The 22,542-nt window shown below is 38.4% G+C and overlaps 1 protein-coding gene and 1 long non-coding RNA gene across 3 annotated transcripts in view; one reads left to right on the top strand and one right to left on the bottom strand.

Moving 5' to 3' along the window:
- RNF128 (ring finger protein 128) overlaps positions 1-22,542 on the top strand; it is a 133,684-nt gene that overhangs the window by 63,455 nt on the left and 47,687 nt on the right. The window lies entirely within an intron of this gene.
- Positions 1,287-6,752, bottom strand: LOC140847472 (uncharacterized). Its single transcript, XR_012127516.1, has 2 exons — positions 5,862-6,752; positions 1,287-2,807 (listed from the first exon to the last, which is right to left on the bottom strand). It is a non-coding gene; the product is annotated as an uncharacterized lncRNA (long non-coding RNA).

A 22,542-nucleotide genomic window follows, 5' to 3' on the forward strand; every position in this document is an offset into this window, starting at 1 on the left:
CACCATAATCTCTAATGTTCATTTCTACCTTTATCTTGAAGGATGAATTTGTCTTCAGATTGACTTAAGATTCAAATTATCACTAAATATGATAATTTGCATGTTTAAGATTGCATTCATCAAGCATTTATTGACATGTGTTGCATGCTAGGCACTATGCTAGACGTTATAGATACAGTGATGAAAGACCCAAACCTTAACCTAAAGGAGTTCATTGTTTAATGAAACTCAAGTAAACCAGATAACTTCAAGAGAAGCCTGTACTAGGCAATGTAAAAGCTGAATATCTAACCCAGATGGGTCAGGATCTTATAAAAGGAGGTTGAATTTTATTCCATAGGTGAAATGGAGCTCTTTGAGGGCCTTTATCGAAGAATAATATGAATAACAGTATGACTGATAACATTTTTCCCTTTTGGGGAAATTTATCTGGTAGCTGAGAGGGGAATGAATTGCGGGGCTAAAACTGGTGGCTTGAAGACGAGTTGGGAGGTTGTTACAGTGATTTAAGTGAGAGACAATGGTGATATACTATAACAGGAAAGGAATGGGCTAATTTTTTAACTTTTCTATATGAAGTACTTCCTGATAAAATCAATTTTTTTGGAAGAGTTTTTACATGTATAGGAAAGGATTGGCATTGATCTGGCCAGAGTGACTGGACCAGTCTCTTGAAACTCCTTGACCATAACATCAAGCAAACTATAATCAAACTGCAGCCCAATATTTCTTAAAGTATGGGGAAATGGAAGGTCCCATAGCCAGGATACTCACCTGTCTTTAATCTACTTGATGATGTAATTGGCCTCCTGCTACACTAATGCTTTCACACCCTTTGGCAATAAGCCAATATTGCCTATGTTGCTATATAAGAGCTCTGCAGGCGGCTTGGGGCAGAGCCTGGAGCATAGGCAAGGGCTGAAAGAGGAGGAGAGGCCCAGAGGCAGTGACCAGCTTGCGGCAGGAAGACATGCCCTGAGGCGGACCAGATACTAGCACTTGACCTGCCACCAAGAGGATAAAGCTGGGTATTAACCCTTTTAATCCCAAGGACATTCTGTTGTTACTTTTCAGTCTCATGGAATCCATAGTGAACTTTCCTGGCGCTGAAACTCCCAGGCAAGACATATGCGCCACAGGCCACATGCAGCAAAAGAACCCACAGAATTGGATAAACTACAGATTCCCAAGCCTGACCCCAAATGTACCTAATCTGGGAATTGGTCCTGTTAGGGTGCAGGCTTCCGAGGCTTCCCCAGAGAACAAAATACACAGGCATAGAGATGTAAATTCAAGCAAAGTCTTTATTCAGCCAACTAGTTGGGGTCCAAGTCAGCCCAATGCAGTGGGTCTCAACAAGGACCCCGAGCACTCAGAGCCAAGGGTTTATATAGCAATTTCAAAGCACTTAACTCATAGCAATTTTCTATAACTATACATTATTCTTGCAAGACATATATCCTGGGGTTAAGCAAGGGCAGGGTAAGACTACTCCTCAATGGTTAGGGAGGTTCTGCACGATAAGCTTGGTATGTAAGATTTACTGACCAAGGTTAGCTGACCAAGGGTCACAGCTGCCCACCACCCGGTGCTCATGATTAACTTGTTTTTCAAGGCCTTACCCAGTTCCAGTTTTTCTTTCTAAGTCACATACTCAGAAAATGGCTTCTAGGCCTTTAAGATGGCTATGCTTATGCTAACCTATTTCTATTCTTACATTCCCCTCTTCTTCTTGTATCTATTTCAATCATGAAATTAGGGGTCATCTGTTTGGTTAACACTCTGATAGTTCTGTCTCAACACTATGATTTGCACGGTGCTAATGCGTTCTTTGATAAAGGTAACACATGGAGTGACTCCGGTTTGGCGGGCCTACTACTTGTTAGAATAAGCTGGGGTGGTGCTGATTACTTCTGTCTTGTTGTAGAGGGAGGTGTAAGTTTTAGGAACTCTCTCAATGCAGGTTCTTTGCCTACTTGCAGAGGATAAAGTGAGTCTCGGTCTTTGTCTTCTACAGATAGGGACTCTAGCTGCTGCTAGGGAAAAGGGGCGATGACCGCTCTGGCTGCTTCGTGCTGAGAAGGGGGTGCAGTAAAGGGTGCAGCTAGGTCTCTATTACTGGTCAGTTGAGAGGGCTTCAGAAGGCTGGCGCTTCTATTACTATTTGCAGTTTTGTGGCTTCTAGGCAAGATAAAACAAATTGTGTTATTAGGTTATGTAGCAACATCTGGAGTTGGATTTTCTATTCTGGAGGCTGCAGTTATTGAAACAATACTTTTCTCTAAAATCACCCTCATTTTTATTAGAAGTAACCAGGTTAAGAAAATAATTAACAGCTGGCTTGATCATTTGCACAAGTGCAGCAAGAAGAGCAATTGATTACACAGGCTCTTTTAAATATGCTTTGCTGGAACTTTTTATAAGGAATTTCAGATTGAACTTTTAAAGGCCTCTTGAGGCCAGACAGCCAAGCTAGACTCGCCATCAGGCTTTGCCTGCAGTACCTGTAGATTTGGATGAATTCTTCTCTTCTCGAGGTCTCTGAACCTGCCAGGAAGTGACCTTCTTTACTCACCTGGTAAGGCTGCTGGGAACTCTGTAAGCAAGGTACCAGGCCAGTTCTTCCAAGGGGCTTTGTTGGCTTTATAAAGTCAATCTTAGTTCCTTAAAGTTGTTCACATCTGAGTCCATGCACATGTCTCTCAGGTATGACATTCCAGTCAAAGCCCTGGCAGTATAACCAGTGTTCTTAAGTAGTCTTCTCACAAGGAAAGCAGATTCTTATTGAACTCATGCAAATAAACATACTGCCATGGAATACAAAAACAGTCACTGAAAGTTTTTAAACTCTGGAGGGATCAGGTAGAGAGAAGGAAGTTTCAATTCTGCTCATAAAGATAGTCATTTACTAAACTGTTGTCAGTTTAAGAGAACAAGGTTAAAACACTTTATCAGCAACATTTGAAACAAAAAGACACAAAATCATTTTCTTTAGTTTATGTAATCTTATGTAACTAATACCTGTTCTGCTGAAATCTAGTTCTTTACCAGTTTAGGGATAATACTATAAATGACAAAAGACTTACAAATGACAATGGTTAAAGATCTGATGAGAGCTTACTGTAAGACAGTTGACATAAGGAAATTCTGTTATTTCTGTAATACAAAACATTTAGTAACAAAGTTTAGCATCATTCTCTTTGACAGTGCTTTCCTGGTAAATAAATAAATATATATCAGATAAATAAGCCAAATTAGTCAAATACTTTCTCTAATGAGAAAAAAATTCTTCTGACATGTTCCAGGGGCCCTCTGGAAAATATCAGAGTTAACTAGAGGTAAAAGCACTTTTTTTTGAACTTAGCATAAGTGTCCAAGACCAGATACAAAAAAAGCAGAGAAAGTGCTTAAGTCTACAGGTCTTCTCTGAAAGCTTCAAGAATGTTTTACTCTTTAATAGTAGATATAAGCTGCTATGCAAATTCTATTAAAAGCTCTAAGATCATTTGCATTAAAAAAATATGAAGAGTCCTCTGAAGGACTACTACTAGTAAGATGGCAAACTTCCGGCTTCTCTTGGGGGGGGGGGGGGGGCCTTGGTTTCCGCCGGCGCCACCTGAAGCCCAATCACCTCTCGCTCCCCTCCCAATCCCAGCACCTAGCCAACAGCCACCAGCTCCGTAGAAGTGACACCTCAATCAATTCATGCCCCTTCCTATATAACCTAGCACTTTTCCCTAATAAAGCGGAACTCTCCGGTTAATTGCTGCTATGTGTCGCTCCTTTCCTTTCATCCCCCATGTTTTTTTTTTTTTTTTAAACATACAGCATATAAATTAAACAAGAAGACCTGGTGGTTGTCAAAAAAATCTATTACAACCTTTCTCAAAAGTGGTCACACGTTTGTCCATTTAAACTTTTACAGTGAAACTTGTTTTTCTGGGAGAAACATAATCTTGTCTAGATTCTAGTTTAATTTTTAAGAATAAATTTTGGTTTGTTAACTAAGTGCATTTAATCAGCTGAAAAAAGCTTTGTTACCATTCTGCTTAGGTGGATAAATTAAGAAAACAAATAATCAGTAACAACTTTAATCATTTGTTGGTTAGAGATTTTTCCACTTATAAAAATATATGGAATAAATAATTCAATTTCTCAGGCCATGCAATCGTTTTCAATAACAAAATATTTCAAAGGCAAATAAAGCTTATACAGTTGTTAACAAACTTTAGCTTTTCGTCTTTTTAATATTACGATTTCATTTTTTTTTTTTTTTTTTAATATTCTGGCAACTCACTGAGACTTTAAGCATGAGAAACTGCTTTGATCTTTCAACATTAAGAGCAGACTAACAGTTAAAGAAAACTGTTTAACTAGAAACAAGATTCTAATTTTGCTGTGCACTTGATATCAAGACTCACTTGCTTTAATTTCACTAGGCACGACTATATCTGTAAGAATATAGTAATTTATTCTTCATTTGCCCTATGGTCCCAAGCACATAAGCCGGTGAGAATTAGCCTGGGCTTGCCTGCGGCTTGACTGGGTTTATCTCACTTAATCTCTAAACATCCTGACCCTCCCCCCCAAAGCAACAGGCTGAGCGGGTCTTCCACAACAAAAGGCACCACGCTGTTTTCTCTCTTTAAACAAATAGCTGTACTTTAGAACAAAGTTACTTTCTTTATCACAAAACACATTCTTTAGCATGCAGAAGACTTTTCATTCTTTATACTTTTTCTTATTAAAACATACATTTTTTAGCATAGAGAAATGTTTTATTACTTTAAATAGTTTTAATTAAAACTTAAAACCATTAGAAACTTTAATTTCCAGTGAACACCGAGAAGCAGGCCATTGTAAACTGTTAAACTAACATTCTTTAGATTGACAAATTTATGAACACATTTTATAATTTCTGTAACCATGAGCTTTACAGCACAATCTCTCATAGAGTATATCTTCTTAACTTAGCAAAACTTTAAGGTTTTAGGTTTCTACAAAGATTCTCAGGCAGTAGGTAGGTATACACACTGTAACACACAATTAAAAAGAGGTTCACTTGCTTCAGTCATTTAGTTCACTCATTCGTAACAACTATTCTAGATTACTTACAAGACCTTTACTGAATATTAGACAAAGCCAAGCCTTTAAGCATTTTATTTTTAAAAGATTTAGCAGATAACATGACTTAAATGACCTCAGGTAAATTTAGGCAGCTGATAACTACAAGGACATGCCCGCCTCAGGCAAACTCAAATTAGCATTAATGCTTAACACTTTTTATCAGGTTTTCTGGAAGTTTTAGAATACCCAATTTTCACAAGCGCTTGTCTTTAAATCAATTTCATTAATACCATCCGGAGGTAGAAAGATATATTCATTTACACACTTAGGGGGTCGTCTGAGTCTGTCTCATGGTGAGAAAGAAGGAAAAAGAATATGAGGGAGACAAAGGCGAAGGATGAAGATGCCACTTCAAACAAAATGACTGTTGTATGTGCTTGTGAACGAGTGCCTGTCGTTGCACAGTTTTTCTTCCACGGGGGACGCGAATTTATCTGGGATTCGCGGCTGTGACCCCCTTATCCTGTCACGGGAGTCTTCTAGCGGCGGGCGCCCTAATGGCTCTTAATTGCCCGACCCGTGCCCGCGGGGAATGATGTAGTGGCAGAAAGGAGGAACGGAGAGAGCAGGAGAACCTTAGAACAAGGAAATTTAAAATGAGAAGCGCAAAAAAATATAAACTGAAACCAAAACACAGTAAAACAGTCAATGATAACACCAAGCACACACACACCACATCTGATCGCACTCGTTCGGACCGGTCCTTCTCTCACTCTGGTGCGCACCACACTCACCACTTTCAGGGTCTTCAAAAACTCTCGTAATTCTCCTGAAGGGCGTCCACTCGGACTGCCGCAGGGTGACGAGCTCGATCTTTTCCTCCTCGGGCGCCAGTTTTCTGCCGATCGGATTTGCCTTCCTAAGGCCGAGTCACTCGGACCCTAGGGCCAGGATTGGTTACCTGGGCTTCACCCAGGGTCGCTAACCTGGGGGCCGGGACTACCAGCCCGGACTTCCTCACTCGGGACCACTAACCCGAGACCATACACGGGATGGCGACTCCCGCTTTATAATGGATTTATGCAGACACGAGGGGGCGACCCTCGAATTACACTGCCCCGTCCGGACAATTAGACCTTGCCTCCAGCTGTCCTTTGTTCTCAGGGAAGCTGCTCGTATCCCGGACGAGCCCCCAAATGTTAGGGTGCAGGCTTCCGAGGCTTCCCCAGAGAACAAAATACACAGGCATAGAGATGTAAATTCAAGCAAAGTCTTTATTCAGCCAACTAGTTGGGGTCCAAGTCAGCCCAATGCAGTGGGTCTCAACAAGGACCCCGAGCACTCAGAGCCAAGGGTTTATATAGCAATTTCAAAGCACTTAACTCATAGCAATTTTCTATAACTATACATTATTCTTGCAAGACATATATCCTGGGGTTAAGCAAGGGCAGGGTAAGACTACTCCTCAATGGTTAGGGAGGTTCTGCACGATAAGCTTGGTATGTAAGATTTACTGACCAAGGTTAGCTGACCAAGGGTCACAGCTGCCCACCACCCGGTGCTCATGATTAACTTGTTTTTCAAGGCCTTACCCAGTTCCAGTTTTTCTTTCTAAGTCACATACTCAGAAAATGGCTTCTAGGCCTTTAAGATGGCTATGCTTATGCTAACCTATTTCTATTCTTACAGGTCCCAGGGAGTTCAGTGTTTTAATAAGTTAACCACAGTAATTCTCATACATATTAAAGTTTGGGGATCATTGGTCTAGCCCAACAGTTTTCAAAATATGATCTGGGACTGCTGGTCCCTCAGATTCTTTTAGAGGTACATGAGGTCAGAACTATTTTCATAATAATATGCAGACATTTGTCATATTTGCTGTGTTGACATTTGCACAGCTGGTATAAAGACAATGGTAGGAAAATACTGCTGATTCCTTACCACAAGACAGAGGCACCAAACTGTATTGTATACTATACCTCCATGCATAAAAAGAAAAAAAAAACACGTTTCACTTAAGAAAGTCCTTCATGCATCAGTAAGGACAATTAATTTTATTAAATGTCTGTCTTGTCATACACAACTTTTTTTGTGATGTATTCTGTGTGATGAAATGGGAAGTAGACATCAAGTACTTCTGCAGCATACCAAAGTATGATGATTGTCTGAAGGAAAAGGCTGAGTTGTGTGCTGAACTAGGCTTTCTTCAAACAACTTTTCAACTTGAACTATTAACAAATTATGGTTTTTCAGGCTTGGGTATTTTGAAGACCTTTTCTCAAAAATAACCTAAGTGAGCCTATCATCTCAAGGAAAACAAATGACAGCATTTGTTGCTAATAATAGAATTTAAGTTAAGTGTTCAAGCAAAAATTAGAATTTTGGAAAATTTTTATCTACCACACGAGCTTGACAACTGCCTAATAGACTTTTCTTAAGAGATCAATGGTGATATTAAATAAATATGTTTATTTTGATATGGTATAATATTGAAAAGAGTCGCCATTTGTAAGATTTGTGTAACTCAATGGACCAGTACTTTCCAAATGACCAATGCACATGGCTATTACAAAACCATGCTTGGATAAAGGATCCATTCACTATGCAAGATAGATCAATGGATATTTATTCAGCCAATTACAAAGACTTCATTGATGTAGTTTCAAGTTCTACCTTGCACCTAATGTTTAAGAAACTACACGTGTTGATGGTGTGTGTGGGGTCACGGGGAAGACAGTGTAGCTCAGAGAAGACAAAAAGGGACTCTGTGGCATCTTACTACACTGATGGACAGTGACTGCAATGGGGTACTGGGGGGGACTCGATAATAGGGTGAATGTAATCACATTGTTTTTCTTGTGAAACCTTCATAAGAGAATATATCAATGATACCTTAATAAAAAAAAACTACACATGTTGAGTTTTAGTGTAGTATCAAAGAAGAAATCTACAATTATTTGAAAAATGCTAAACTATTTAAACTCCTCTATTTTCTAATTACATATCTGTGTGAGTACAGATTTCCTTCATATACTTCAACCAGAACAGATCACAGTAGGCCTAATGCAAAGGAGATATGAAGATCCAGCTGTCTTCTATTAAGTATGACGTTAAAGAGGTTTGTACAGATGACAATGCCATTCTTCTTAATACTTTATTTGGGGGAAAATACAGTTATTTTTTATTTCAAAATATGTTAATTACATGAACATGTCTTTACAAATGTTATTTTAAATGAATGAATAAATATTTAAAAAATTCCTTAGTGTTAATTTCTAATACAGTAAATATGAATAGAAGTAATTTACATAAACAAAGTTCTTTGGAGTTCTCAAGGACTTTAAAGAGTATAAGGGAGTCCTAAGACCAAAAACCTGGAGAAAAGCTGATCTAGCTTTTGGGTTCTTAACAATATGCTAAACATACTACCACTGGTGGAAATCAGAATAGTCCAGGCAAAATGAGGTTTTCTTAAATAATAATTTAAATAATTGTTTACTGTGAGTCTGACATGTCATCTACCAGTTAAGCATCCGTGACCTTTTTGAACAGTGTTGCATTTAATTCCTTAGTGTCTTTAATGTGCTGTTTCCTGTGAACTCCATCTGCCAGAGACTTCTTGGTGCTATATCAGATCTATGACCCATTTCCTAATGTAACATTGTCTTCAAAACCTACAGCAGAAGTATCTGGGGGTGCAGGGTAGAAAGACAACTTATAGTACTACATATGATTGTAGTACAACCTCTGTTTCATTTGTGGGCTTGAAAGAATGCTAATAATAGAAGGTGATTTGGGTCATCTTCACTGCTACATCCTCCCCCAAAGAGATGACTTGTTAACACAAAATGTTGGGAATCATTGTTTTAGCCAGCAGTTAACCTATGCTAATGCCTATTTCATATTCTGCAACAGCCTGGGATTTAACTAAAGCTAGTTGGGAGCATAATGGCGCACTAAAAGGGTGTGCAGTGCTGGTTTGTCTGGTCTCAGTGAACCACAGACTGGTATTTCTAATACTTTTGAGAAATCATTTGTATATTTGTGACGTACAATGATAGAACAGTATTTTTTGATATCGTTAATGTACTATTACTTGAACAACAGTATGGTTACTAGAGTCCCCCTATTATCGAGTCCCCCCCACATACCCCATTACAGTCACTGTCCATCAGCGTAGTAAGATGCTATAGAATCATTACTTGTCTTCCCTGTATATACTGCCTTTACCGTGTCCCCCCTACCCCACTACATTCTGTGTGCTAATTGTAATGCCCCTTTTTCCCCCTTATCCCTCCCTTCCCACCCATCCTCCCCAGTCCCTTTCCCTTTGGTAACTGTTAGTCCATTCTTGGGTTCTGTGAGTCTACTGCTGTTTTGTTCCTTCAGTTTTTGCTTTGTTGTTATACTCCACAGATGAGTGAAATCATTTGATACTTGTCTTTCTCCACCTGGCTTATTTAACCCTCTAGTTCCATTCATGTTGTTGCAAATGGTAGCATTTGTTTTCTTCTTATGGCTGAATAATATTCCATTGTGTATATGTACCACATCTTCTTTATCCATTCATCTACTGATTTCTCAAAAGTATTAGATTTCTCAAAAGTATTAGAAATACCAGTCTGTGGTTCACTGAGACCAGACAAACCAGCACTGCACACCCTTTTAGTGCACCATTATGCTCCCAACTAGCTTTAGTTAAATCCCAGGCTGTTGCAGAATATGAAATAGGCATTAGCATAGGTTAACTGCTGGCTAAAACAATGATTCCTAACATTTTGTGTTAACAAGTCATCTTTTTGGGGGAGGATGTAGCAGTGAAGATGACCCAAATCACCTTTTATTATTAGCATTCTTTCAAGCCCACAAATGAAACAGAGGTTGTACTACAATTCTTGGCTATTGTAAATAGTGCTTCAATAAACATAGGGGTGCATATGTCTTTTTCAAACTGGGCTCCTGCCTTCTTAGGGTAAATTCCTAGGAGTGGAATTCCTGGGTCAAATGGTATTTCTATTTTTAGTTTTTGGAGGAACTTCCATAACGTTTTCTACAATGGTTGAGCTAATTTACATTCCCACCAGCAGTGTAGGAAGGTTCGCCTTTCTCCACATCCTTGCCAACAGTTGTTGTTTGTCCTTTGGATGTTGGCCATCCTAACAGGTGTGAGATGATATCTCATTGTGGTTTCACTTTTCATGTGCCTGTTGGCCATTTGAATTTCTTCTTTGGAGAAGTGTCTGTTCAGTTCCTTTGCCCATTTTTTAATTGGCTTATTTGCTTTTTGTTTCTTGAGGTGCGTGAGCTCTTTATATAATTTGGGTGTCACCTCTTATCAGATATATCATTTATGAATATATTCTCCCATACTGTAGGATGTCTTTTTGTTCTATTGATGGTGTCCTTTGTTGTAAAGATGCTTTTTAGTTTCATATAGTCCCACTTGTTCATTTTTTCTTTTGTTTCCCCTGCCCAGGGAGATATGTTCATGAAGAAGTCGCTCATGTTTATGTCCAAGAGATTTTTGCCTATATTTTTTTCCAAGAGTTTTATAGTTTCATGACTTACATTCAGGTCTTTGATCCATTTTGAGTTTATTTTTGTGTATGGGGTTAGACAATAATCCAGTTTCATTCTCTTCCATGTAGCTGTCCCATTTTGCCAACACCAGCTGTTGAAGAGGCTGTCATTTCCCCATTGTATGTCCATGGCTCCTTTATCGTATATTAATTGACCATATACTCTTGGGTTTATATCTGGACTCTCTGTTCCACTGGTCTGTGGGTCTGTTCTTGTGCCAGTACCGAATTGTCTTGATTACTGTGGCTTTGTAGTAGAGCTTGAAATTGTGAAACAAGATCTGCCCTACTTTATTCTTCCTTCTCAGGATTGCTTTGGCTATTCAGGGTCTTTTATGGTTCCATATGAATTTTAGAACTATTTGTTCCAGTTCATTGAAGAATACTGTTGGTATTTTGATAGGTATTGCATTGATTCTGTAGATTGCTTTAGGCAGGATGGCTATTTTGACAATATTAATTCTTCCTACCCAAGAGCATGGGATGAATTTATGTTTATTAGTGTCCTCTTTAATTTCTCTTAAGAGTGTCTTATAGTTTTCAGGGCATAGGTCTTTCACTTCCTCGGTTAGGTTTATTCCTAGGTATTTTATTCTTTTTGATACAAGTGTGAATGGAATTGTTTTCCTGATTTCTCTTTCTGCTAACTCATTGTTAGTGTATAGGAATGCAACAGATTTCTGTGTATTAATTTTGAATCCTGCAACTTTGCTGAATTCAGATATTTGATCTAGTAGCTTTGGAGTGGATTCTTTAGGGTTTTTTATGTACAATATCATGTCATCAGCAAACAGGGACAGTTTGACTTCTTCCTTGCCAATCTGGATGCTTTTTATTTCTTTGTATTGTCTGATTGCCGTGACTAGGACCTCCAGTACTATGTTGAATAAAAGTGGGGAGAGTGGGCATCCATGTCTTCACAATATGTTTTTAAGTGACACTTCTTTACTATCTTACTGTCTAACTCAACTAGCATATTGAGCTATTATAAACACAGTTTGATGATTATTTCTCTCCCTTCTTATTCCTCCTCCTCCATTCTTCATATGCTGGGTGTTTTGTTCTGTGCTCTTTTTAGGAGTGCTCCCATCTAGAGCAGTCCCTCTAAGATACCCTGTAGAGGTGGTTTGTGGGAGGCAAATTCCCTCAACTTTTGCTTGTCTGGGAATTGTTTAATCCCTCCTTCATATTCAAATGATAATTGTGCTGGATACAGTATTCTTGGTTCAAGGCCCTTCTGTTTCATTGCATAAAATATACCATGCCACTCCCTTCTGGCCTGTATGGTTTCTGTTGAGAAGTCTGATGATAGCCTGATGGGCTTTCCTTTGTATGTGATCTTTTTTCTCTCTCTGGCTGCTTTTAATACTCTGTCTTTATCCTTGATCTTTGCCATTTTAATTATTATATGTCTTGATGTTGTCTTCCTTGGGTCCCTTGTGTTGGGAGATCTGTGTACCTCCATGGCGTGAGAGACTATCTCCTTCCCCAGATTGGGTAAGTTTTCAGCAATTACCTCCTCAAAGACACTTTCTATCCCTTTTTCTCTCTCTTCCTCTTCTGGTACCCCTATAATGCGAATAGTGTTCCATTTGAATTGGTCACACAGTTCTCTCAATATTCTTTCATTCTTAGAGATTCTTTTTTCTCTCTGTGACTCAGCTTCTTTATATTCCTCTTCTCTAATTTCTGTTCCATTTATTGTCTCTTCTACTACATCTAATCTGCTTTTAAATCCCTCCATTGTATGTTTCATTGAATTTCTTAATGATTGAGTCTCCGACTTAAATTCATTCCTGAGTTCTGGAATATTTTTTTGTACCTCCATAAGCATGTTTATGATTTTTATATTGAACTCTTTTTCAGGAAGATTGGTGAGTTCAGTTTCATTTGGCCCTTTTTCTGGGGTTTGTGAGATTTTGGTCTTAACCATGTTCTTTTGACATTTCATATCTCTATGTGGTGCCCACTAGTGTCCAGAAGCTCCAGCCTCTGGAGCTGCTCAGCCCCTAGAGTGAGGCTGGGGGTTGTAGAGAAGCAGAGCTCGTGCCTACGGGAAGGAAGATCTGTTTCCTGATTCCCATCTGTGGTGCCTGTCTCCAGGGTCAGAGCCAGTTGTCCAAGCACACAGGTTTAAGCCTCTGTGCTTTGCATCTGTAGCTTTTGTAGGTGGGGCCTCCCTCTAGCTGGCCTGATGCCAGCACAATGACTGCCGGTTTGTGTACCTGTGCCGGCAGGCTAGGAGGAAGGCACAGCAGGCTGCATGTCACAGTGGGGGACTCAGAGCTGAGCAGCCAGCCAGGGGGATTGGGCGCCTGAAGTTCTCAACCAGCTGGGCAGAGCACGCCCAGACGACCTTGTCCAGCTCTCCCTTCTGTGCAGCAAGCTCCATGCAAATCCCGCCCCTTCAGCAGCCCTCTCGCTGCTAGGAAGCCTCTCAGATCGCCTGCCTTTCCCTTCTCCCAGAGTAGCCTGGTGTGGATCCCATCCTCCACAAACAGCCGGAATCTCAGTCTCTCAAGCACTCCACCTGTCTGAGCTCCCCAGCGTCCAGAGCACCATACAGTGTAGGTTTCTGCTGCCAAAGCAGACCTCCAGGGCTGGGTGTTCAGCAGTCCCAGGCTTCCACCCCCTCCCTGCTCCATTTCTCTTCCTCCTGCCTGTGAGCTGGGGTGGGGGAAGGGCTTGGGTCCCGCCGGATCAGAGCTTTGGTATGTTACCCTGTTTCGTGAGGTGTGCTCTGTTCATGAGGTCTGTATGCAGTCTGGTTCAGCCTTCTTTCTTGTTACTGTTTTAGGTTTAGTTGTATTAATTAACTATATTTTCATACTATTTGTGGTTTTGGGAGGAGTTCTTTGTCTCCCCTCCCACGTGGCCATCTTCAATCCTAGAACAGTTTTTTTTAATCAAGAGAGCTGCTATGAAGTCAATTTAAGAAAACTAAATTTGGTTCATCTGTTTCTGGTAATAATCAAAAGAAATAAAGAAAAGTCAAAAGCAGGAATTCAAAGAAAGAGAGGCTAGTCTGACTTTAAAGTCGTTACGTTTGTTTTTTTTTTACTGGTTTAAGAAATGCCACTTAGGATTCCTTGCTCTGATAGGCTTGGTATCCTTTTTTGAAATACATTGACCTTCGCAGTTGTCCTAAGAGTTTGAGCTGAACTGAGCCTTTGAAAGCTATGTAGACAAAGTGAATATTCAGAAGTCCACTTGAATTTGTCCCTGATATTCTAATGGAGGAAATGTTTGTTAGAGAATTATGTTGGAATTCTTCATACCTAGATATTATTCATTCTAGATATGTGTGAATCCAGAAGTGCTGACCCCACTGTATTATCAGGATGTTGGGCAGTATTGAATGTGAGCTTCAGTTTAGAAGAGCTACTTTGGTCTTCAGTTGCCCTTATTACTTATAAGTCACTCATTGTGAATACTCTTTTCTAAAATTAAAAGTGGAATATGGGTTGAAAGAAATAATAGAACAGCTTTCTTCACCTCTGTGTATTTTGTGGTTGAATGCCAAGGTGCTATAAGTATGCCATCATTACACTTAATATTTCATATACTGTAAAATGTTTTATAATTTATCTTAATGTTTAGGCACATTAATATTTAAATGTGTGGAGGAAGATCCAGAGGCACAGAACTTCCTTTGTAGTTTGTACTTGATAAATATTTGCTCAATGAATTTGTGTTCACAAAAATCATTAAATTTTGACCAAACCATAATGTCATTAGCTTTTTGAACGAAATTAAAGGGGTTGGCCACAATCCTAGATCAAATTTCTATATATTATGAATAATAACTAGAAAGTATTTTTACCAGTAGTATTGAGGACAGACACCCTTTATTTATATTAACATTTATTTGAATGTTATTGATTAACAGTAGAAAGAGATAAGAGTTGCTACAGCCTCTTTTATTACTTTTGTTCCTAAGATAAGCACATGCCAAAACCTTTATTCATTGTTGAACATTTGAAATTGGAATTTGTGTTTCTTCCTTTGCTTATTCCCTATTCTTAATCTGCCCCTTCTCCCAAAATAGGTATCAGAATGAAAATGTGGAAAACTTGAGCCATATCATGTTGTTAATGATTTTTAAGTAGGAAGTTCAAGGATTCCTTATAGAACTGAGTGGCTACTATCAAGATGATTGTACCCATATTTTCCCAACTCCACATTCATATGGCCATGGGAGTGGTATTAATACCATAGAAATTTGCACACAGTGCAAATCAAGTCTTCCTCCTCACCTCCACCCTGAGAGCCAGTTAAACATTTACCATTCCTTTCCCCCATCCCAAATATACCTATTTAATCTTCATTTTTATAGTCAAATAATTTTAGGTTTCATTGAAGATAGAGAACTGATTTAGAATGGTGGTGAAGATCAGAGGCGCTGGAGCCAAACTGCCTAAATTCAGATACCAGTTCTGCACTTATTAGCTTGTGTTATCCTAGACAAGTTAGTCTTATCTTTAATGGGATAACAACAATGCCTACCTTACAGGGTTGATGTGAAGATTAAATATATTAACACATGTAAAGCACTTAGAACAGGGTCTAGTTTATAGATACATCTTATCTGGCAACCTCAATTATCTAGAGCATAGCCAGGATTCAGAAAGCAAACAAAAATGTCACTGGGCAACCAATATAAAAATGAGAGGGTACTTGCACTGATGTCCTCAAGCTCTCTCTCTAGAAACCTGTTTTACTCTTTCTTGGTACCCAAGCTTTATTGGCTTCTCAGAGTGACAGTAGATTTAGAAGTATAAAATTAGAAAGAGGGGAGAGATGCTGCTAAAAGCCACACAAGTAAGAACCTGCTTCCCTCAAAGAAAATTACCCAAAGTGAGAATAAAAAAATGAGTCAGACTAGACGATCTCTCAGGTCCATTCCAGCTCCAAAAATCTATAACTTTGGTGAAAAATCATAACATTTGGAGACAAAACACCTTACTACTATATTAAATAATGGCTTACAATGATGATTCACTACTGTCAGTAATAAATCATAATCAGTGACAAAGGAACAAAGAGGGAACATTTACATTCTCACTTGGAACTTGAGAAAATAACATAGGAAGCAACATTTGAGCTGGGACTGCAGTAATATAAAGACAGACAGAGAAGGAGCAGGGACTGTCAGAGTAGATGTAAGATACTGTAGGCTGAGGATACAGAATGAACAAAAGAGACTTATGAAAAGTAAATGACAATAGCCAATACCGTGTGGCCTGATCTGAGTGTTCATGAGATGTGGGTATAGTGGTGATATATCAAACTGGCAGGGTCAGTTGGGACCATATCATATAAAATTTTAAATGCTAGGCCAAGGAGTCAGAATCTAATGAGTCAGAATTTAAAAGCCACTAAAGATTTTTGAGCAGGAAAGAGCCATAATCCAACCTAGTGATGGCAAAAGCTGACGAGGAAGGTAAAGTCTGATAAAACATTAGGGAAAGGGGAAAATTGGATATAGTGACCAGTTAGGAGGTTACTGAAGTAGTTCAGGCAAGGATAAAGGCCTATATTATATAGGCAGCAGGAATGGAAAGAAGGATCTGAGAATGGGAGATGCCAAGGATCTAGCATCTACATGACTGACTAAGCTACAGTGAGTATTCAAACATGATTCTTAGTATTCAAACTAGGTGACCAGAAGGTTCTGATAACATTAACTGATTGGGAACAGTGGGATGGGGGGAGCAGTTTTTACATGGTTGCAAGGGTGTGGGGAGGAGGAGATGTATAATAATGCTTAGAAATAGGTCTTTTATAAGATCAGACACTAAGTCAATAGATAGTTGGACTGTATATAGCATGTATAAACATGAATTGAGGCAAGAAAGGCACAGCATTGTTCAATATATGTAGACAAAGTACATTTCTTGACTATCCTTGTTTTTTAATCTCCATCTGATCACAATGGTCAGTATGTTCCTGAGCATCCACCCCTACCACCCACCTCATATCTTTTAAAAGAATGAAAACTAATTTCAATTAGTCAAAAAAAGTTAGAAGGACACATTGACTTAAAAAGAAGTCTTTAAAATTACAATATATTCCTAAACCTTATTTTTAGAATCATCTATGCTTTCAAAGATTATACAGGTCACAGTATTAGAAATGAATGCTAGTTTATATAAATAATCCAAAGTTTATAACCAGAAATCTTCCAAACACATGGCTTGTAGAGAAAAGACAAATAATGACAAAAGAGAATTGAAATAATGTCTGTGCTTTTAGTGCCAAAGCTAGACATTTAAAGCCCCAAATAAATAGAAAAATGAGCCATACTCTTGCAAAATAGCCAATTCTCTAGATCCATAATGGATATTTGAGACATATACTGATAGAGGAAATAGATACAACAGAAGACATTTCAGATTCCTTCACCTCCCATTGCTTTTGAGATTTTCCGTATGTAAATGAGAACCAAGTGAGTTGTCAGTGTCTACCAAACTGAGCAATGGCAAATGAGTCAGTAAAGTTGTAAAAGTATTTAACTAAAATGACTATCATGTAAAATTGTGTCCTTTGGAACTTTAAGGATATGTAATAATATCCTATGAAAATATTTTTTGAATCAATAACTTCAAGTAAGGAGAGACTCTCGATTTTTTGAAGACTTTGGCCCCTTGAGGACTGTAAATTTAAGAGATTACTTTGGTATTAATTCTGCTGTGTACATTGCCATTTAGTTTGTTCTCTTAATTTCATCATTGAAAGTGGGAATGCTATCTAAAATTGTACTTTTTGTATTTAAATTCTAGTCTAAAGGGGCTTTTAGAGCCATGTGTGTGTATGGTTGTGTTTATTCCAGATTGGAGTCTGATCATTAACTGAGATTACAGCCTGAACCTATTATCAGTGAGAGGTTTCTCAGGTTGGTAATCTCTTAACATTCAAATAACTATTCATTTGCTTAAGATTACTGGTCTCAGGTCATATAAACTAGAAGGAATATAAAATTTGATAAGCAGTAGAATGGCCTGAGTAATGTGACAGTCTCATATCATTAGGAAAGATAATGTCTGCCCTTAATTTTTTTCACAAGATTTACATAAGGTTAGAGAGGGAGGTGTTTAAAGAGATTCGGCCTTTAGGTTAAGACTTAGACTATTAGACTAAATTATGAGCAGTCTAAGTTCCAGCTTGACTCTAGTGTTAAACTGAAACATATTTTTCTACCAATTTTACATGTTATAGTAATTGATAATCTGATTAGGTCCATGCAAAAACTTAGAGCACCTTTAAAAATTTGATATTGCTTTCGAGGATATAGAAAAGTGGGATATGTACATACATATAGGTTGTACTTTGGGTTTATAAACCTTATTATCTCAAAAAAATTACTAATCCTGATATGTAAATTTTTATACTCTTTAGTACTGATCTCATAAGATTGTCTATCACCATATAAATTGGGACACCTATAAATATTTCGGTCTTTCCCAAATCTCAGATTTCCTAAAAAGTAAGCCCTATTTTCTAGCATGCGGGGGACTATTTGTCTTAAAGAAAGCTTTCATATAGGAGGCAACTTGGGCCCCAAACTCAATCCTGTTGAATTATAGGTGGTTAACTTAAAGAGAAGGGATGTATTTGTTATATATCACAGCTTCCTTACTAAAATATGAGTTCCTTAAGATCAGTAACCAAGTCTTCACATGTTTATAACTCCTATAATTTATATATGCATAGTAGGTGCCTCTAAAATGTTAATTTAGTGAATGAGTACCTTCCCTCACCTCACTAGGAATCATTTAGAATCACTTTAGCAATTGGAGTTTTATGATGAGAATACTTTAACAAGGAGAAGGAAAAAAAGATGGAGGTGTGAGAAGTGAGGCAGAAATCTACCAAAACCACATGAAACACGGAAATATAGCAAATAAAACTAATCCTGAAAGAGTGACCCAAAGACTGCAGAACAGACTGTCTACATCTGGGTAAAAGAAGACTTCACAGAAAAGGGTAAAGCAGCAAAGCCATGATCTGGCAGTACCCAAGCCCTCCCCACACCCCAATCCACAAGTGGAAAGAAGAGAAATGGAGCAGGGAGGAAGTAGAAGCCCAGGACTGATGAACACCCAGCCCTGGAGATCTGCTCTTGGATCATGAACCCACATAACATGGTGCTCTAGAGATTAGTGCAGTTGGAAAGCAAAAATGGACAGAATAATGGGAGAAACCAAGATTCCAGCCATTTGTACAGAACTGGTACATACAATTGACTACACTGGGACCAAAGAAAGGCAGACATTTTGAAAGACTTCCCAACAGTGAGAGGAGGACTAAAGAGGCAAAGATTACACAGAGCTCACTGGTCAGGAGAAAGGGCAGTGGACAAAACCATCCCAGCACACTCAGCGCAGCAGGTTGAGAACTCTCAGGAGATTCAGATGCTCTATCCTCCTGGCTGGCAATGCAGACCAAAGGCCCCCCACTTGGGTACACAGCCAGCCACTCCTTCCCAGCAGGCACTAGTCCCACATACCTATAGCCCCTGCTATTGCGCCAGGCCAGCCAAGGGTGGCCCCACCTACAGCAGCTACAGGGGCATAGCACAGGGTCCTCCCTCCAGTCTTGGCCCACTGGACCTGTAGTGGAGGCAGGCACAACAGCTGGAAAGGCAGGAAAGAACTCTTTTCTCCTAGCAGGAGTCAGTTCTGCTCATCTGTGACCCCCACCATTGCTACAGGTGCTCAGCAGCTCCAGAGAGTAGAGCTGCTGGGTACTAAAGAGTGCTGCCTACACAAAGTTATTATTCCATAGGAATCACTTAAAAAATGAAACAGCAAAAGAATTTTGTCCTAACAAAAATACAGGAAAAGATGCCAGAAAGAGGGCTAAGTTAAACTGAAATCACCAGTCTTCCTGATAAAGGTTTCAAAATGAAAACCAAAAACAAGCTCACAGAGCTACAGAAAAATATTCAAGATTTCAGAAAACACTTCAAGAAAGAGATAGAATCTTTGAAAAGTACACTATCTGAAATGAAACATACAATGGAGGCATTTAAAAGTAGATTAGATAAGTAGAGGAGACAGTAAAAGAAATAGATATTACAGAACAGGAAAACAGAGGCTGAGACAAAGAGAGAAAAAAGGTTCTCTAGGAATGAAAGAATAATTAGAGAAGTGTGCAACCAATCCAACATGACAATATTTGCATTATATGGGTAACAGAAGAAGAAGAGAGAAAAAGGGATAGCAAGTCTTTGAGGAAATAATTGATGAAAACTTCCCCAACATGGGAAAGGAAACAGTCTCTCAGGTCATGGATTGCAGAGATCTTCCAGCACAAGGAACCCTAGGAAGACAGCACAATAAAATAATTAAAATGGCAAAGATCAAGGGTAAGGAGAGAGTACTGAAAGCAGCCAGAGAGAGAAAAAAGGATCACTTATAAAGGAAAGCCCATCAGGCTATCAGCAGAAACCTTACATGGTAGAAGTGAGTGGCATGATATATTTAATGCAATGAACAGAAGGTCCTCCAACCAAGAATACTCTACCTGGAAAGATTATCATTTAAATTTGAAGCAAGGATTAAGCAATTTCCAGATAAGCAAAAGTTGAAGGAATTTACCACCCACAAACCATCTCTACAGTGTATTTTAAAGGGACTGCTCTAGATGGAAGTGCTCCTAAGGCTAAAAGCTGTCACCAGAGAAAATAAAACCAGAGTAAAGGAAGTAGACCAAATAATTACTAAGTGAATGCAAAATTAAATCAACTACTCACAAAGTTAGTCAAGGGATACACAAAGAGTACAGAATATGAAATCTAATAATATATAAAGAGTGGAGGAGGAATAAGAAGGGGAAAAAAGAACCTTTAGTGTTTGAAATAGCATAACAAGCAAGTTAAGTTAGAGTGTTAGATAGTAAGGAAGCTGCCCTTGAACCTTTAATAACCACAAATCTAAAGCCTACAATGGCAATAAGTACATCTCTATCGATAATCACCCTAAATGTAAATGGACTGAATACACCAATCAAAAGACATAGTTACAGAATGGATAAAAAACAAGACCCATCTATATGCTGCCTACAGGAGACTCACAACAAACCCAAAGACATACACAGACTAAAAGGAAAGGGATGGAAAAAGATATTTCATGCAAATAATAGGGACAAAAAAAGCAGGAGTAGCAGTACTTATATCAGACAAAATAGGTTTCAAAACAAAGTAACAAGACACAAAGAAGGACATTACATAATGGTAAAGGGGTCAGTCCAACAAGAGGATATAACCATTATAAATATCTATGAACCCAATATCAGAGCACCTAACCATGTGAAACAAATACTAAAAGAATTAAAGGGAAAATGCATTCACTTTAGGAGACTTCAATACACCACTCACACCAAAAGACAGATCAACTAGACAGAAAATAACTAAGGTGACAGAGGCACTGAACAATGTATTAGAACAGATATACCTAACAGACATCTACAGAACACTCCATCCAAAAGTAACAGGATACACATTCTTCTCAAGTGCACATGGAACATTTTCAAGAATAGATCATATACTAGGCCATGAAAAGAGCCTCGGTAAATTCAAAAAGATTGAAATTGAACCAACCAGCTTCTCAGATCACAGAGGTATGAAATTAGAAATAAATTACACAAAGAAAATGAAAAAACCCACAAACACATGGAGGCTTAATAACATGCTCCTAAATAATCAACGCATCAATGACCAAATTAAAATAGAGATGAGGCAATATATAGAGACAAAGGAAAACAACAACTCAGCAGCCCAAAACCTGTGGGATGCAGTGAGGGCAGCTCTAAGAGGAAAGTATATAGCAATACAGAAGAAGGGACAAAATAAAGATTAAAGCAGAAATAAATAAAATTGAGAAGAATGAACAATAGAAAGAATCTATGAAAGCAGGAGCTGGTTCTTTGAGAGAATAAATAAAATAGATAAACCCCTAGTCAGACTTATCAAGAAAAAAGAGAGTCTACACACATAAATGGAATCAGAAATAAGAAAGGAAAAATCACTATGGACACCACGGAAATACAAAGAATTATTAGAGAATACTGTGAAACATTATATGCTGATAAATTGGATAACCCAGAAGAAATGGGCAACTTTCTAAAAAAATACAACTTTCCAAGACCCAGGAAGAAACAAAATCTGAAGAGATGAATTACCAGCAATGAAATTGAATTGGTAATCAAAAAACTATGTATGAACAAAACCTCTGGACCAGATGGCTTCCCCACTGAATTTTATCAAACATTTAGAGAAGACCTAATACACATCCTCCTTAAAGTTTTCCAAAAAGTAGAAGAGGAGGGAATACTTCCAAACTCATTCCATGAGGCTAGCATCACTGTAATACCAAAACCAGACAAAGACACCATAAAAAAGAAAATTATAGACCAGTATCCCTGATGAGTATAGATGCAGAATTCCTCAACAAAATATCAGCAAATTGATTTCAAGAATACATCAAAAAGATCATCCAGCATGATCAAGTGGGATTTATTCCAGGGATGCAAGGATGGTATAATATTCTAAAATCCATCAACATCATACACCACACCAACAAAAAGAAGAACAAAAATCACATGATCATCTCAATAGATGTTGAAAAAGCATTTGACAAAATTCAACATCCATTCATGATAAAAACTCTACAAAATTAGTATAGAAGGCAAGTACCTCAACATAATAAAGGCAATATATGACAAACCCACAGCCAACATCATACTTAACAAAGAAATGCTGAAAGCTTTTCCTCCAAGATCGGGAACAAAACAAGAATGCCACTCTCACCACTTTTATTCAACATAGTACTGGACGTCCTAACCACAGCTATCAGACAACACAAAGAAATAAAAGGCATCCAGATTATTAAGG

The sequence above is a fragment of the Manis javanica genome, chromosome X (genome assembly GCF_040802235.1).
Source record: "Manis javanica isolate MJ-LG chromosome X, MJ_LKY, whole genome shotgun sequence".
In the NCBI taxonomy this organism is placed as follows: Eukaryota; Metazoa; Chordata; class Mammalia; order Pholidota; family Manidae; genus Manis; species Manis javanica.